The sequence below is a fragment of the Parasteatoda tepidariorum genome, chromosome X1, assembly GCF_043381705.1.
Source record: "Parasteatoda tepidariorum isolate YZ-2023 chromosome X1, CAS_Ptep_4.0, whole genome shotgun sequence".
Classification (NCBI taxonomy): Eukaryota; Metazoa; Arthropoda; class Arachnida; order Araneae; family Theridiidae; genus Parasteatoda; species Parasteatoda tepidariorum.
The window spans coordinates 44,331,747-44,340,189 of NC_092214.1; the positions used below are offsets into that span (position 1 = coordinate 44,331,747).

At 27.0% G+C, this 8,443-nt stretch overlaps 1 protein-coding gene across 6 annotated transcripts in view; it reads right to left on the reverse strand.

Moving 5' to 3' along the window:
• Window positions 1-8,443, reverse strand: part of LOC107447991 (CD151 antigen) — a 161,508-nt gene that overhangs the window by 72,705 nt on the left and 80,360 nt on the right. The gene's annotated exons all lie outside the window — the stretch shown is intronic.

The following is an 8,443-nucleotide window of genomic DNA, read 5'->3' on the forward strand; positions in this document are numbered from 1 at the left end:
GCAATTTGCGAGACGAAAATCTATACGAGAGTATTTAATAACACAAAAAAATTTTAAAATATTATTTACAACTGAATATATCTCCAAGGTTTGTCGACTTTATACTAAAAATAGCACAATTTAAAATTAGAATACGGTTATAAGAATCTGCGGTTAATAAGAATAGAAAAAACTACTTTAAATTAACAATTTATAATATGATAATATGAATTTTTTTTAAAAATTGCAATTTGCGAGACGAAAATCTATACGAGAGTATTTAATAACACAAAAAAATTTTAAAATATTATTTACAACTGAATATATCTCCAAGGTTTGTCGACTTTATACTAAAAATAGCACAATTTAAAATTAGAATACGGTTATAAGAATCTGCGGTTAATAAGAATAGAAAAAACTACTTTAAATTAACAATTTATAATATGATAATATGAATTTTTTTTAAAAATTGCAATTTGCGAGACGAAAATCTATACGAGAGTATTTAATAACACAAAAAAATTTTAAAATATTATTTACAACTGAATATATCTCCAAGGTTTGTCGACTTTATACTAAAAATAGCACAATTTAAAATTAGAATACGGTTATAAGAATCTGCGGTTAATAAGAATAGAAAAAACTACTTTAAATTAACAATTTATAATATGATAATATGAATTTTTTTTAAAAATTGCAATTTGCGAGACGAAAATCTATACGAGAGTATTTAATAACACAAAAAAATTTTAAAATATTATTTACAACTGAATATATCTCCAAGGTTTGTCGACTTTATACTAAAAATAGCACAATTTAAAATTAGAATACGGTTATAAGAATCTGCGGTTAATAAGAATAGAAAAAACTACTTTAAATTAACAATTTATAATATGATAATATGAATTTTTTTTAAAAATTGCAATTTGCGAGACGAAAATCTATACGAGAGTATTTAATAACACAAAAAAATTTTAAAATATTATTTACAACTGAATATATCTCCAAGGTTTGTCGACTTTATACTAAAAATAGCACAATTTAAAATTAGAATACGGTTATAAGAATCTGCGGTTAATAAGAATAGAAAAAACTACTTTAAATTAACAATTTATAATATGATAATATGAATTTTTTTTAAAAATTGCAATTTGCGAGACGAAAATCTATACGAGAGTATTTAATAACACAAAAAAATTTTAAAATATTATTTACAACTGAATATATCTCCAAGGTTTGTCGACTTTATACTAAAAATAGCACAATTTAAAATTAGAATACGGTTATAAGAATCTGCGGTTAATAAGAATAGAAAAAACTACTTTAAATTAACAATTTATAATATGATAATATGAATTTTTTTTAAAAATTGCAATTTGCGAGACGAAAATCTATACGAGAGTATTTAATAACACAAAAAAATTTTAAAATATTATTTACAACTGAATATATCTCCAAGGTTTGTCGACTTTATACTAAAAATAGCACAATTTAAAATTAGAATACGGTTATAAGAATCTGCGGTTAATAAGAATAGAAAAAACTACTTTAAATTAACAATTTATAATATGATAATATGAATTTTTTTTAAAAATTGCAATTTGCGAGACGAAAATCTATACGAGAGTATTTAATAACACAAAAAAATTTTAAAATATTATTTACAACTGAATATATCTCCAAGGTTTGTCGACTTTATACTAAAAATAGCACAATTTAAAATTAGAATACGGTTATAAGAATCTGCGGTTAATAAGAATAGAAAAAACTACTTTAAATTAACAATTTATAATATGATAATATGAATTTTTTTTAAAAATTGCAATTTGCGAGACGAAAATCTATACGAGAGTATTTAATAACACAAAAAAATTTTAAAATATTATTTACAACTGAATATATCTCCAAGGTTTGTCGACTTTATACTAAAAATAGCACAATTTAAAATTAGAATACGGTTATAAGAATCTGCGGTTAATAAGAATAGAAAAAACTACTTTAAATTAACAATTTATAATATGATAATATGAATTTTTTTTAAAAATTGCAATTTGCGAGACGAAAATCTATACGAGAGTATTTAATAACACAAAAAAATTTTAAAATATTATTTACAACTGAATATATCTCCAAGGTTTGTCGACTTTATACTAAAAATAGCACAATTTAAAATTAGAATACGGTTATAAGAATCTGCGGTTAATAAGAATAGAAAAAACTACTTTAAATTAACAATTTATAATATGATAATATGAATTTTTTTTAAAAATTGCAATTTGCGAGACGAAAATCTATACGAGAGTATTTAATAACACAAAAAAATTTTAAAATATTATTTACAACTGAATATATCTCCAAGGTTTGTCGACTTTATACTAAAAATAGCACAATTTAAAATTAGAATACGGTTATAAGAATCTGCGGTTAATAAGAATAGAAAAAACTACTTTAAATTAACAATTTATAATATGATAATATGAATTTTTTTTAAAAATTGCAATTTGCGAGACGAAAATCTATACGAGAGTATTTAATAACACAAAAAAATTTTAAAATATTATTTACAACTGAATATATCTCCAAGGTTTGTCGACTTTATACTAAAAATAGCACAATTTAAAATTAGAATACGGTTATAAGAATCTGCGGTTAATAAGAATAGAAAAAACTACTTTAAATTAACAATTTATAATATGATAATATGAATTTTTTTTAAAAATTGCAATTTGCGAGACGAAAATCTATACGAGAGTATTTAATAACACAAAAAAATTTTAAAATATTATTTACAACTGAATATATCTCCAAGGTTTGTCGACTTTATACTAGAAACAGCACAATTTAAAATTGGAATGCGGTTATAAGAATCTGCGGTTAATAAGAATAGGAAAAACCACTTTAAATCAACAATTTAAATAAATGCAAAAATAAAAAAAACTGCAATCGAAAATTAAAATGAGTAATCCTAAATCATTAAACAAATCAAAAAAAAGTCAATATGTATATTTAAAAATAAAAATAAAAAACAGAAGATCACATTAAAGAAAATACTTGAATCGATATATAAAAATAATCTTTTGATTGTATAAACCCGTAATCCTTGAAATAAACATCGATTTCATTCTTGTTTATAATCAATCACGTGTCACAACAAAACAGAAAAAAAACCCAAATAGAACTGTAAATATTCGAGAAAACATCCAAACGGACAGACGTTACCTGAACGAACAGTACTTGGCGGGGAAGTCTGTTTTATTTTTCAAGGTTTAAGTAAACGTGATAGACAACATTTCCAACTCTAATCATTGAAATAATGAAAATAAACAAACGCTTGAAGACAACCACGCTGAATCTAGTTTAAAGATGCCCTAAGGAATTTTCTTTTTGATATCTAGAAAAAATTACTCATGAAAAAAGCATTTCAAAAATCCTTGACTATATGATTTTCCACTAAATTGTACTGCATTCAAGGACATCAAAATTGTATTAATCTTCCAAGAAATTCTTGTTCATTAAGTTCAATTTATAAAGACAGCACTTTGTTATAGATTTTATGACGTATTTTTTCATCATAGTAATTCTTTTTATTTTCACGATTAATGATTATACCAATTTAAAGATGAAATTGCTTTTGTTCCAAAAGTTTTTAGCTCTTAAAAAAAAAAGAGAAATTCGAAATTGTAAATATTGGTGAAGGTTTTATTGTTCCAAAAAGAAAATAATTGCTGAATCTAATTCTTACTGAAAAAAATTGCTGTCATCGTATTTACACGAAATTGCAATTACGCCAAAACTCTGACTATAATTATGTTTCATGAATACTTCCGACAAAAACTATAGGCAAAATATTTTTAAGTAGCAAGTGCAATGTAGAAAAATAAGCTTTAATTATCAGAATGTTTATTATTAATACTGAAATAATTATTTGTTACACACACTAGTTCACCTCTTTTGTTTATAAACTAGCCATTGATATAGAATTAGCATGACTTTATTAGTTCTTTTAAATTAACTGTATATCTGGGTTACAAATATAAATCAACCGTGCTCATTCATAATTTACTATTTCAACCTTAAACTAATAACTTTGTATGAATAGCTATTTTTTTTAAGTGAATAATACAGCTATATCAAATGATTATTACTAAGAAGAGCATGCAAACACATTACAAAAGGACTCCAAAACTTTTTTAAAAGTTTGATAATTATACAGAATTTTGACTTATGTATAAAAGTGCTTTTTTGGAGAAATCTTTAAAATAGATATTTTTGTATTTCCGAATATATTTGTGATTAAAAATATTTCAGAATGGTTGGTATAATAGTCGGTTGGTCCATAATAGTTTTAAACAATGATAATTGATCCCACAAAAAAGTGCGAATTTTTTTTTTTATTGAATAATCTCTTACGGTGTGGCGTGTGATGTAAGCGGAGACCAAGTTTCGTATACTGGTGGATTTGCTAATATTCATTGGAGATTGGTTTTGATAAGCGAAACGTAATTTATTACTAAAATCAAATAAGTTTATTCAAACAGAACAGTTTACTCTCTAAAGAACCAAGTATCATCACAATCGTCACAGTTGCAATATTAATTAGCAAAGCTCGATAATTATGTAGCTCAATATCGACATGCCTGGGACGCGATTTTCCGATCAGCGGCCTTTAACAACCTGCTCTCCCATGTAGCTTTCTTTTAAATAAATAAAAAAGTGATTCTTTACTTTTTTTTTTAGTTCAGGTAACAAACTTTGAAAGAAATAAAAGCTTGCATAGATATTGCAACAAACTACTACCAGGAGAAGAAACTTCAAAGTCGTTAAAGGCTACTGGATAGTCAATTAGCGCCTGGGATTTGTAAATATTTCGATTTATCGTTACATGCCCGGCCTGGCATGTAGATACTTAATTAGAATTAATGTCAAGGCTGACAATACAAACAACATAAATGGTAAGATGCTTCTATTATGCATCATACCGTCAAGATGCCTAATAAAAAGTACCGTAAAAATCAATAATTGTATGGGAGCCCTGGTGGCTCAGGGGATAGAACATTCGCATTCCAATGAGGTGAACCGGGTTCAAATACCAGCGATGGTTGGTCGATACGAATTCCGCATCCTGCTCGCACTGACCACAGTGCTGACGTAAAATATCCTCAGTGGTAGACGAATCATGGGTTAGAGTCCCCTTGTCGTCATGGTAACTGTGAGAGGTTTTCGCTGTTTTCCTCTCCATGCGAATGCGGGTCCTCTACGAAGGCAAACTTTTCTCCCAATACTTGATCCAGGAGTTCCCTTGTCTTCTGGATTGGGTTCAAAATTACTAGGATACGGAGTTGAGCACCCAAAATTGGGTCGGCTGTTCAAGAAGGCAAATTTCTCCCAATACTTGATCCAAGAGTTCCCTTGCCTTCTGAATTGGGTACAAAATTACAGGCTGCGAGTAGAACATTAGCCTCAAACCCAAAAAATTGGGTCCGCTGTTTAACGACTGTTATAAAATAATCGTAATGGAATAAAAAAAATGGCAAAAATGGGATTAAAAACGAAAATCATTTATATGCATTTGTTAAGACCTGAATGTTATTGAATTTAATTACACAATAAAGAATTTATCTGATGGTCCTCTTTATAAAAGTGTTGATATAATGTTATTAATGTCAATTTTTCCAAAACACTAATAATCGTTAGATTAATATACTTTCATTAATGTGTAATCAAAAAATATATTCGTGCATGTATTTTGTAAATTAACATGCTTAGTAGGGCATGTAAAAATTGAGAGTTTTCAAACTCGGTTAATTAGATATTTCAGAAGTGCAATTAAGATATTTTAATAATGTTGCAGCAAACCAGATATCTATGGGAGGGATTGAGAGTTTGTGATTTTCGTTTTACTCAACTGCAATAAGGAGTAAATCATGTATTGAATTTCAAAAAATATAGCACAAAAAATGTACAAAAATACTTTTTCTTCAATCCTAGAAGAAAAAAAATCCGGCTATTGAAATTACGTTGAGTTATTTTTAACATACAAGCTTTTAATTCGTAATTAAAGCAGATCGTCGTTGAGCTTTTAATTCTGGACACAGTTAAAAACGCGTGTTTGAAGAAATTGACACAGCTCAAAATATGTGTTTAAGAAAATGAACCTGGACGAAAATACGAGATTAAGAAAAAATAGGAGCAGTATTTGATTCTGTTTTTCAAGCTTCTTTTATAAAAAAATTTATTTTTTAAAGAATAAACTAATAGTTCCAAATAAATTCGTCATGTAATAATCAATTGATTGCCTTAATCAGCTAGTACATTTTTTTTAAATAGCCTTTTTTGAAAAGATTTTTAAAGTCAACAGTTGTTTTTTACGAGATCCTATAAATTTATACTAGTCATATAAGACTTACGTTGTATGAATTTAGATTTTTTAAAAAAAAAATTCTTTTCGTTTAGTGATCTGAATACGAAGAAATCGCCTGAAAAATTACATCTCAAATAGACCAACGAAACCGACCCTAATGTCCTGACTTTAATTCGTAATGATTATGCTTAGTGTTTAAAAAAAATTAGAAAAAGTAAGTACAATATTCCTCATTGAGTTATTAAATATGGAATGACACATTTTTTGCTGTGGAAATTTTCTTAAACATGCAGTTTTAGCTAAATTCCTTTTCTTAAACACGCATTTTGAGCAGTACCAATTTTCTAAAACACGCATTTTAAGCTGTGTCCATCTTTTTAATTACGCATTGTGAGCTGTGTCCAGAGTAAAAGGCTCACCCACAGTATTTAAAATTTGTAATATCTCTTTGTAATATCTCTCTATGTAGGCAACGTTTTTTTGCACTTCAACACTAAGTGCACATGACAAGAGTTTTGAAAAAGAAACAAAAAGCAGTTTTTCAACTTTTATAAAGCAACTATAGGATTTAAAAGAATTCCGAATCTGTAAAAGTATTTCCTTGTTCCTTTTCATAGATGAAAGAGAAGAAGAAAAAAAACAGGTAGCTAGTTTAAACAATATTTTTTCTTCTTTTTTTAACTTCGATGGAACACCATTATAATGCGACAAAGATGTAGAATTTCCTAAAGGCCTCTAAATAATAAGGAATTTCAAACGTTTGAAAATTGTCGCACCTTTTGCACGATAATTAGCTAGATTTCAACATAATTTACAGATAAATTTAGCCAAGGGGTCGAAGTCTACTATTGGAAAAAAGTAGTCAAATGGTGTCAGTAATTTATTCGGACGTTTCGGAATCCCCCGTGGCGATTACGGAACAATAAAAATGTGAGGGGCCCTTGTCGAAAGACTCGACCTTTGGGGCCCACGGGGTGACGGAATGGGTCATTTCCGGGTGTAACGGACTGCATTTGAAAGGCGTTCTCCAATCTTTTTCGGATAACCAAAAGAACGACTAAGTCAATCCCCACGCAATAAAGCAAACACATTTCCTCCATTTAAATACAAGGAGGAAAATACAAATAATACTTTAAGAAATAAATCAGAAATTTCAATTAGAAACACATTTTAATAGCATGTTGGTTCGGGACGCATCAAGCCGTACGTCAACGGATTCACCAAAGTTTAAATATCCGGAATAAGACGTAATTAATTGGTTGCGGTAGATTAAGCCATTAATTACACTTAAGATTAAGTAAATAAAGGCCTCGTTTAATTTCCTTAAGTAAAAAAGATGAAGAAAAAGGTTTAAAAATAATAGAGATTAAGTGTCGGAAATAGTTTAATACAGTGAAGTAGAAAAAAACATCTAATCAAGAAAAATATTTTAATATACCAATGGGTAGGATGAAACGTTCAGTTTAAAAGGCACAAGAGTCGATGTGGAAATGTTGCGATAAACTCAAAATAAATAATGAATCATAAGATGTAACTAAGGTAATGATATCAGATAATGTAATAGGATGTAAGCGCGGGACAAAAAATAAAATAAAATAAATAAATAAATAAAATGAGGAAAAATCACAAGGACATATCGTGATCTTGCAGCCAAAATTTATATAAAAAAAAATATTAGATTAAAAAAAACTATATGAGATTGCTTGATTATTGATTTAATGGTAATGGAAAGACTACTACCAGTTTCGCATTTTATATATATATATATATATATATATATATTTATATTTTTTCGTATTTGTTTCGTATTTTGTTTCATAAACAAAAATGTATGTACATTTTTGTTTTCAAATTTTTTCTGAGAAAAATACGAAAAAATAAATTTCAAAATATTAAATTATAAACGTTGATTCTTATTTCATTATTATATTTTCCAAAAAGAAAAGTTAAAATTGTTATAATAAATTATGAAATAATATTATCGAGAAATATTAAATTTTAATTTATTTTAATTAAAAAATTTTCATATCATATTATAATTACACTAAAATTCATTATAATTGCTGAAAAATCATTAAATTCTGAAAAAAAAACCTTTTTTTT